Source organism: Oncorhynchus tshawytscha, linkage group LG13 (genome assembly GCF_018296145.1).
Source record: "Oncorhynchus tshawytscha isolate Ot180627B linkage group LG13, Otsh_v2.0, whole genome shotgun sequence".
NCBI classification, from domain to species: Eukaryota; Metazoa; Chordata; class Actinopteri; order Salmoniformes; family Salmonidae; genus Oncorhynchus; species Oncorhynchus tshawytscha.
Window position 1 is genome coordinate 18,083,832 of NC_056441.1, and position 10,877 is coordinate 18,094,708.

Sequence of the window (10,877 nt, forward strand, 5' to 3'; positions counted from 1 at the left end):
GCCTCCCGGCTCATTGTTTGCTGTTCCCCACTCTACATGGGACCTGAGCGCCATGCACCGTCGTCTGCCTCCCGGCTCAATGTTTGCTGTTCCCCACTCTACATGGGACCTGAGCGCCATGCACCGTCGTCTGCCTCCCGGCTCATTGTTTGCTGTTCCCCACTCTACATGGGACCTGAGCGCCATGCACCGTCGTCTGCCTCCCGGCTCATTGTTTGCTGTTCCCCACTCTACATGGGACCTGAGCGCCATGCACCGTCGTCTGCCTCCCGGCTCATTGTTTGCTGTTCCCCACTCTACATGGGACCTGAGCGCCATGCACCGTCGTCTGCCTCCCGGCTCATTGTTTGCTGTTCCCCACTCTACATGGGACCTGAGCGCCATGCACCGTCGTCTGCCTCCCGGCTCATTGTTTGCTGTTCCCCACTCTACATGGGACCTGAGCGCCATGCACCGTCGTCTGCCTCCCGGCTCATTGTTTGCTGTCCCCACTCTACATGGGACCTGAGCGCCATGCACCGTCGTCTGCCTCCCGGCTCATTGTTTGCTGTTCCCCACTCTACATGGGACCTGAGCGCCATGCACCGTCGTCTGCCTCCCGGCTCATTGTTTGCTGTTCCCCACTCTACATGGGACCTGAGCGCCATGCACCGTCGTCTGCCTCCCGGCTCATTGTTTGCTGTTCCCCACTCTACATGGGACCTGAGCGCCATGCACCGTCGTTTGCCTCCCGGCTCATTGTTTGCTGTTCCCCACTCTACATGGGACCTGAGCGCCATGCACCGTCGTCTGCCTCCCGGCTCATTGTTTGCTGTTCCCCACTCTACATGGGACCTGAGCGCCATGCACCGTCGTCTGCCTCCCGGCTCATTGTTTGCTGTTCCCCACTCTACATGGGACCTGAGCGCCATGCACCGTCGTCTGCCTCCCGGCTCATTGTTTGCTGTTCCCCACTCTACATGGGACCTGAGCGCCATGCACCGTCGTCTGCCTCCCGGCTCATTGTTTGCTGTTCCCCACTCTACATGGGACCTGAGCGCCATGCACCGTCGTCTGCCTCCCGGCTCATTGTTTGCTCCGCCAATAAATTAGTGGTTAAGCACGTCACCTTGATCGACTAATCGGAATTTAAAGACCCACTCAAAATCTGTCACGCTAAGGGGACACGGCCGAGCACCTCACTGGCTGACCCGGGCCACGTGACTGCCCACCGTTTCATTGATAGCGGTAAAGTTGATATGGTTACCCAGGGTGAGACAGATAGAAAGTCATCAGAAGACCGGGCCTGTTGTGGACTGTCTCTCAGTCCTGTTGAGACGATACTACAATGAGTATCTCCTTAGATTACTCAGTGAAGAGCAGCGATGGCAGGTCCTGCTCACTGAGGTCATTCCACTCGGATCACGGAATTACAACTTTCCAGTCATGCGCGGTCATTAGAACAACTGTGGGGCAGTTCATGCCCAGTAGAGATGGTATCCCTCACAGACATGGTCATACCAGACTCCTACCAGCTCTCTGGGTTTAGCCTATGGTGCCCATCCTGCCTGCATCTCGGGTTATGGACGCCAGGGCTTCTGTACCACCCACAACCATTACGCACTGAACCAGGATGTGGAGTCGGTCACAGGGTTCCCCCAGTGCGCCTGGTTAATGTACTCCAGGAACATTTCCTCATCCATGGTACCGCAGCATTGCCAAGGTTACGGGGTGCGGCCCTTGGTCAGCTCCACTGCGCTCATTCTACCTATGGTGGCGAGCACAAGCAGGCCAACCTGTGTCCATTCAATGGGTGCTTGAACCCGCTGTCACGCCTGCACGCGGCCCACCTTGACGCGTGCTGCTCGCCCCTGTCAGAGAGAGCCTCCAACTCACAGACCTTCGACAGGATGAAAGTGAAGAGGAACCCGCCGAAGACAGGTGAGTGTCATGCAGAATGGGACATGTGAATGCAGATTGATGCAACACCTCTCTGTATTGGGTATGGATAGGAATGTAGCCATGAAGTCATAACTCCAAGTAATATACTGAAAGAAAGTATAAATGCTACATACAACAATTTCAATGATTTTACTGAGTTACAGTTCAAATAAGGAAATCATTAAATTGAAATACATTTAAAAAAAGTGTCAAACACAATGTAGAAGCCAAGTAGACTACTATCTATGGTGGTGAAATGGACAGCACTCTCCAAGGTGAGTCAATGTAGCAGCCAAGTAGGCTACTATCTATGGTGATGAAATGGACAGCACTCTCTCAGGTGAGTCAATGTAGCAGCCAAGTAGGCTACTATCTATGGTGGTGAAATGGACAGCACTCTCCAAGGTGAGTCAATGTAGCAGGAAGTAGGCTACTATCTATGGTGGTGAAATGGACAGCACTCTCTCAGGTGAGTCAATGTAGCAGCCAAGTAGGCTACTATCTATGGTGATGAAATGGACAGCACTCTCTCAGGTGAGTCAATGTAGCAGCCAAGTAGGCTACTATCTATGGTGGTGAAATGGACAGCACTCTCCCAGGTGAGTCAATGTAGCAGCCAAGTAGGCTACTATCTATGGTGGTGAAATGGACAGCACTCTCCAAGGTGAGTCAATGTAGCAGCCAAGTAGGCTACTATCTATGGTGGTGAAATGGACAGAACTCTCCAAGGTGAGTCAATGTAGAAGCCAAGTAGGCTACTATCTATGGTGGTGAAATGGACAGCACTCTCCAAGGTGAGTCAATGTAGCAGGAAGTAGGCTACTATCTATGGTGGTGAAATGGACAGCACTCTCCAAGGTGAGTCAATGTAGCAGAAAGTAGGCTACTATCTATGGTGGTGAAATGGACAGCACTCTCCAAGGTGAGTCAATGTAGCAGGAAGTAGGCTACTATCAATGGTGGTGAAATGGACAGCACTCTCCAAGGTGAGTCAATGTAGCAGGAAGTAGGCTACTATCTATGGTGTTGAAATGGACAGCACTCTCCAAGGTGAGTCAATGTAGCGGTGGAACAAATATAACAATATCGGAATATAACTTCTCCATCTCCTGCTGAATCTGACTCACTAGTGGGCCTACTAGCTAGTGGAGATGCCGGTGGTGATGCTGAACTGGCGGGATTAGCATCACCATCAGGAACAGTTTGCCCCTCACTCCTCTCCTCCGGCACTGACAGTTCTCTGACTCATTCTGGGTTTGATTCACCATCTTTCTCTGGATTGTTGGACATGAAAAATGTCTAACTCGATTGTCTTTTCTTCTACATTTTTATTTGTCTTTCCCACAATTCAAATTCAGTAGGGAGACGACTAGACTAGCCTATGTGACATGATTACGTAGGGACCTCTTCATTAGCTGACCACCACTACCAAGACCTGAGTCAAGATCAGTTACTTACCCCACCAGCCCTCTCCATAACCCCTATGTACAAATAAGAAAGCAGGTTTGGAATCAGTTTGGCAGGATAGGATGATTACACAGAAGGATCACTGCGCTTGAGAAGGAGTTAATCTTCAACAAGTACCTGACCCGGGCACGGTGCGTGGAGATCACCACAGCGTTTCAGCTAAACGAGACTTATTTCAAAATCTGCTTCCAGAATCGCCGGATGAAACAGAAGAAGCGTGAGAAGGAAGGCCTGCTGCCCAACAAAGCCCCTGCGTCAGACCTGGTGATAGCTGCCTGGTGAAAGCAGATGATGCCGAGTCTGAGAAGTCCCTCTATGCCCCTTCCACCTCCTCTCCCGCCTCTTCAACAGTGTCCTCTGGGTGTTAAAGAACCCTTACCTCATGGAAACAATGGTCTACATATACCAAAGACGATATACATGTCCTAACTCGGATATGTTCAATTATTTCTAAAAGAGCAAATATAAAAAAACGTATGCACTACTTGGGGGATACTGAGACAGCGAGAGTGGACAAAGAGATTGGACTATTGTCCAGGCTAGGTGGTTAATCTATGGCAGAGGTAGACAACCCTGTTACAGGAGTGTCACAAGTACTTCAGGATTATGTCCCTACTAGGCACCACACTGAGCTACTTAGCTAATTGATATGTTGAGTGATTGCCTAAATTCAACACACTTGGTCTTCCAGGTCAGTTAAATCAAAAACTTGAAGGACCAGGGTTGCCCACCGCTGATCTATGGTGTTGAAATTTCAGCCCGTTCTCTTATGGAACACACCAAGAGGTGCCGATTCTGCAGGTTCCAGATTACGTTTGGACCGGGGGAAATGTGGAACCTATACTGTCCACTACTTGAGCGACTACTAGTAGGTTTGCGGCTTGACTAACAACTTATATATGTCCTTTATCTTTAGCAACTGTAACTTCAGTTCTAGGGTAAATGAGTTGAAATATAATAGACTGAGAACAGAACTACCGCAACGTTACTATTGTACCTACCGGTGGGGCGGGAGTAACACAGTCTTGGGACTGGAGTAACAGGTGGCGAGAAGTGCACAATATCTGTCTAATCTCCATGTTTCTGGTTTGTAATGCTCCTTACTTTACAAATGTACTATAAGACATCATTTAACGTTTGTCTCGATTTGAATAATTAATGCTATAGGTTTTGAAATGTATGAAAATGAACCATGTCTCAACATCCAGTGTTGCGCAACCACAATATTTTGCATGACAATATTAATCCGACTAAAATGGGTCACATAGTAGAAATTTGAACCGTACTTTTCTCATCTCACTATAATGGTAATGTAGAAGGATGTCTCTCACCATTTTCAATGACTATTCATACTTAGCCCTAACAATCAGGTGCACTCCAGATGTCCTTGTCACTTGATAAAATAAACATTTTTATTCTCTTCACAAATGGGAAACTCATGAGGCTCATCCCATTTCTATGGCTTGACGAGGTACTTAACCCCCATATTCATAAAGAGATATATTTTTAACCACTAAACCCGTCGATGAAAGCTTATGTGAGAAAATGATCCATGAAGACAATTGATTAAGAAATAATGATTTTGTTTATTTATTTAACCTTTATTTACCTAGGCAAGTTAGGCAAGTACAAATTCTTATTTACAATGACGGCCTACCAAAAGACAAAAGGCCTCCTGCGGGGACGGGGGCTGGGATTAAAACACACACATATATATATATATATATATATATATATATGACAAAACACACATCATGACAAGAGAGACAACACAATACTACATAAAGAGAGACCTAAGACGACAACATAGCAAGGCAGCAACGCATGACAGCACAGCATGGTAGCAACACAACATGACAACACAGCATGGTAGCAACACAACATGACAACAACATGGTAGCAACACAAAACGTGGTACAAACATTATTGGACACAAACAACAGCACAAAGGGTCAAATAGGTAGAGACAACAATACATCACACAAAGCAGCAACAACTGTCAGTAAGAGTGTCCATGTGGGGTCTTTGAATGAAGAGATTGAGATAAAACTGACCAGTTTGAGTTTTTGCTACAGCTCGTTCCAGTCGTTAGATGCAGCGAACTGAAAAGACGAGCGACCCAGTGATGTGTGTGCTTTCGGGGCCTTTAACAGAATGTGACTGGCAGAATGGATGTGGTATGTGGAGGATGAGGGCTGCAGTAGATATCTCAGATAGGGGTGAGTGAGGCCTAAGAGGGTTTTATAAATAAGCATCAACCAGTGGGTCTTGCGACGGGTATACAGCGATGACCAGTTTACAGAGGAGTATAGAGTCCTATAAAGAGCATTGGTGGAAAATCTGATGGTCGAATGGTAAAGAACATCTAGCCACTCAAGAGCACCCTTACCTGTCGATCTCTAAATTATGTCTCCGTAATCTAGATGGTCATCTGAATCAGGGTTAGTTTGGCAGCTGGGGTGAAAGAGGAGCGATTACGATAGAGGAAACCAAGTCTAGATTTAACTTCAGCCTGTAGCTTTGATATGTGCTGAAAGAAGGACAGTGTACCATCTAGCCATACTACAATGTACTTGTATGAGGTGACTACCCCAGGTTCTAAACCATCAGAGGTAGTAATCACACCTGTGGGGAGAGGAGCATTCTTCTTACCAAACCACATGACCTTTGTTTTGGAGGTGTTCAGAACAAGGTTAAGGGTAGAGAAAGCTTGTTGGACACTGAGAAAGCCTTGTTGTAGAGCATTTAACACAAAATCCGGAGAGGGGCCAGCTGAGTATAAGACTGTATAATCTGCATATAAATGGATGAGAGAGCTTCCTACTGCCTGAGCTATGTTGTTGATGTAAGTTGAGAAGAGCGTGGGCCCTAGGATCGAGCATTGGGGTACTCCCTTGGTGACAGGCAGTGGCTGAAACAGCAGATTTTCTGATTTTATACACTGCACTCTTTGAGAGAGGTAGTTAGCAAACCAGGTCATAGACCCCTCAGAGACACCAATACTCCTTAGCCAACAAGAATGAGAGAATACTATAGACATCAAGAAAGCCAGTTAGTTGATTATTGAAAAGTTTTTCCAACACTTGATAAACAGGGCAAAATAGAAATAGGCCTATAACAGTTAGGATCAGCTTGATCTCCCCCTTTAAATAAAGGACGAACCGTGGCTGACTTCCAAGCAATGAGAACCTCCCCAGAAAGGAGAGACATGTTAAAACGGTTGGAGACAGGCTTGGCGATGATAGGGGCAGCAACCTTAAAGAGCAAAGGGTCTAAACCGTCTGACCCAGAGGGTATTTTGGGGTCAAGTTTCAGGAGCTCCTTTAGGACCTCAGACTCAGTGACTGCCTGCAGGGAGAAACTTTGTTGCGGGGCAGGGGAAAAAGATGGAGAAGCATCGGGGATAGTCACATTAGAAGGGGTGGGAGATGAGGAAATGTTGGACGGGCAAGGAGGCATGGCTGAGTGAAATAGGAATCCTGACTTAATGAAGTGGTGATTAAAGAGCACAGCCATGTGTTTCTTGTCATTAACAATCACATCATCAACTTTAAGGGACATGAGGAGGGTTTATTCTCCAGGTCTTTAACCGTTTCCAGAACTTCTTGGGGTTAGACCCACAGAGAGAGAACTGCTCCTAAAAGTAACTAACTTTGGCCTTCCACATAGCCTGAGTGCACTTATTTCTCATTTGCCTGAACGAGAGCTAGTCAGCCCGAGTATGTGTGTGCCGAGCCTTTAGCCAAATGCAATTCTTGAGGTGGAGTAACTCTACAAGATCACGGTTGAACCAGGGGCTCAACCTGTTTTTAATTCAAATTTGAATTCAAATTTAACAATACCACTGAAAATATCAAAAAAGAAGGTCCAAGCATCTTCGACAGCATGTCGAGCATGTCCCAGTTTAGGTCACCTAGCAGGACAAATTCAGACTTAGTTTAAGGGACCAGGAGAGAGCTTAGGGCAGGTAGGGTACAGGCCGGTGCTGATGGAGGACGTTAGCACCCAGCAAGAGTCAACAAAGAGCTATTTGAAAGTGTAATACTTAAAACTAGCAAATCAAACTGTTTGGGGACAGACTTGGTGGAGACAACCGAGCACTGAAGGCGATCATTGGTAAAGATTGCCACTCCCCACCTTTGGAAGATCTGTCTTGCCGAAAAAGGTTATAACCAGAAAGGTTAACATCAGTGTTCAAAACACTCTTTCTTAACCACGTCTCAGTAATGACCAACACATCTGGATTGGAGCTGTGAACCCACACTTTCAATTGATCAATTTTTAGGTAATAAGCTTCTAGTGTTAACGTGCAGAAAACCCAGGCTTTTACGAGAGCAGAAATCAGTGAAGCAGATATCAGAGCACATGTCTGAATTGGGGCTAGCTACTGTAGATGATGGGCCATGGTGTACATGCACATTTCCAGATATCATCAACAGTAATACAATCAAGGCACGGCAGAGGACAGGAAGAGTTCTGCAGTGCTGATTTATGACATCTGAATGTGCATCAGATGGCAACAAGATCATATTGTACAGCAATTTCATCAGGTAACTTGAATACAAAGCCAGCAAGAGGTGGTTAGAATGAGATGGGAGGCCAAAAGACCGTGTAACCAATAAAGAGTCAGAGTCCTGAGTGTGGGAACAAGCATAGTCTGTCCCACAGTCGGGTAAAGAAAGTTTGTAGTCAACAAAGCAGGCAAATAGTGAAATAGAAAAATGCACAAGATGAAACAATACATTTATAACGACTTGGGGCTAGCCATTGAATGTTCAGAGTCACTCGCCCCAACAGTGCCTGTGTGCTGGAGGCCAGCAAAAGCTCAGGAGAGAGGAAGGGGGGGGGTGGTGTGAAGGTAGGGGGAGACAACCAGGGCAGACGGTGAACAGATCACCAGGTGGAATCCAAGCAGCAGTGCAGCAGGCAACGAGAGTAGGTGTCACATCCACTTGGGAGAAGCTTTTATTTCTGGAGAGAGATTTATTGTAGAAAATGCCATTCTAGTGATGTCATATATAATTTTTAAACATTCAGTCACTTGTTGATATTTTGCTAACAGTATACAAGCAATATGAACTAGAGGAGACATTGGCCTGTCGCTTAAACTTATATTTTATTTTATTCCAGGTCATCAGTTATCATTGTGCTATTTTCGTCCCATCCGTCTCTTCTCCCAGACAAACACCCACGACTAGCCAGCATGATACTTAAAACCTACGCTGTCATTTAGTCACTAGATGGGGTAAGAAAATGACCTGTTTGGAACCTTAAACAACTAAACAAAGCTCAACAACAGAAAAACACTTCCGGGTCCGTTTAAAAAAAACCTTACTGTACATCGCTCAAAACCATAACTGGGAGAAACATGGTGGGACTGGGCTGTGTTTTTGCAGGGAGCTCGTCTTCCGCATTAGGAACATGCTGACTTCACTACCTCATTGTAGCTTCTGTCTTATCTGAGAAAATGGGCGTGCTACTTTCACCTCTTGTTACTTTAGTCCTGGCTCTACCCTAATTCTATTACTGCAGTTATGCCATGGGTTGGCGTTGTATTTGGAGATTAGATTGTGTAATTTGTGGTTTGAACAGTGTAGAATATCTAACCAGCCTATGGAGTTGTGAGTTCAAATTTGTCCGATTTGTATTCCAGTCGTACGTTTGTGTGTAATGCTATACTTTCCCATGTCAAAAGCTGCCGAGTGTACGTACCATTGTTACGTAACGAGCTGGACTAAACAAATACCTGTGTATCAAATTGATTAATCGAAAAATGCATCACTGACACAGAGAGTTGGTTGCACTTAAAGTTGTGTTTTACGTCACAATCAGCGAGGAGAACTCATATGGAATCACTGCTGGTACATTCTTAGAATACCTACTGAATCATGTTCAAACATGTGTTTCTGGCCTGTGTTTGTAGCCTGCTATCCTAGTGTTGTGTGTCAGTCTGAATGTATTGTGTGAGGTTTGCATGATATGCCACACTTTCATGTCGACTATACTTGATTGGACACTGAGTTTTATCAGTGAGGAGGTTGATTATATATTATATGCTTGTGTCTGTTACTATCTATTTGAGCAGAGCACATGAAAAGTGTTTTTCAGCATGTTGTTTATGGGTCAGAATACGTGTATTAAAGTGCTTTTGCCTCTATGACTTTTGTAGATATGTTTATTGTGACGCAAACGGTGCAGGCCCTTTGTCTTGCCATGTACGACCAAACTTGGATCTCTCATCAATATAATAATAATAATTATTACAATTTTTTTTATAGCGCTTTTCATTACAAAGACAATCTCAAAGACGCTGTAAAAATGTATAAAAGATATGTCAGGTCTTGGGCGATGGTCTTCCACAGATTCAGATGATAATGTGTTGTTCAGAAAGGCTGGGAAGTAGTTTAAGAAGAGGGAGCAGCACCAGTTAGTTAGACAGGTCCAGACTCGTAGCTCTTCATCAAGGCAGTTCAGAAAGGCTGGGCAGTAGTTTAAGAGGAGGGAGCAGCACCAGTTACTTAGACAGGTCCGGACTCTGAGCTCTTCATCAGGCAGTTCAGAAAGGCTGGGAAGTAGTTTAAGAGGAGGGAGCAGCACCAGTTACTTAGACAGGTCCGGACTCTGAGCTCTTCATCAGGCACCTTGTTTGTTGTCTCCTCCTCCTCTGTAGTTAGGCTGGATAGTCCCCTACTCAAGTGTAGCACCCATCTGAGTGATGCTTCGGCAGCTATAAACGCCAGAAAGACCGCTACACCTCGAAAGTAGTCAGGAAACAGTCCACTATGAGGCAGGCCTCTCTCAACCCCTCACATCACAGTCCACATCAGTCATGAAACCAGGATCAGCCTGGTCTCATAGACTAGACATAACATAGTAAATCTAAATCTGGGACACTCAAAATTAGTACAATATATTTTGTTTGAAATGCCGAAATAAGACATATGGTTACTTAAGGCAGAAACAAAAGTAGGGTAGTTGGTCGGGATCGATGGGTGGGTTTATAACATGAATGTCTAGCAACCCAAAAGTTGCGAATTTGAATGTCATCACGGACAACTTTAGCATTTTAGATAATTAGCAACTTTTCAACTACTTCCCTAAACCTAACCTTAACCATAATCCTTTCAGCTAACCCTTCCCCTAACCCTGAACCTAACTTTAACTGTTAAACCTAACTCCTAAACTTAACCCTAACCCCTAACCCTAAGCCCAGACTAGCTAACGCTAGCCACCTAGCTAGAATTCATAACATATCATATATTTAGTAAATTCATAACATAATGTACACTACCGTTCAAAAGTTTGGGGTCACTTAGAGATTTCCTTGTTTTTGAAAGAAAAGCAAAATGTTTGTCCATTAAAATAACATCAAACTGATCAGAAATACAGTGTAGACATTGTTAATGATGTAAATGACTATTGTAGCTGGAAACGGCAGATTTTTTAATGGAATATCTAAATAGGCGTACAGAGGCCCATTATCAGCAACC

General features: G+C 45.2%; 1 pseudogene; it reads left to right on the forward strand.

Moving 5' to 3' along the window:
- Positions 1-1,327: 1,327 nt before the first annotated feature.
- Positions 1,328-3,669, forward strand: LOC121839022 (annotated as a pseudogene).
- The last annotated feature ends 7,208 nt before the right edge of the window (positions 3,670-10,877 follow it).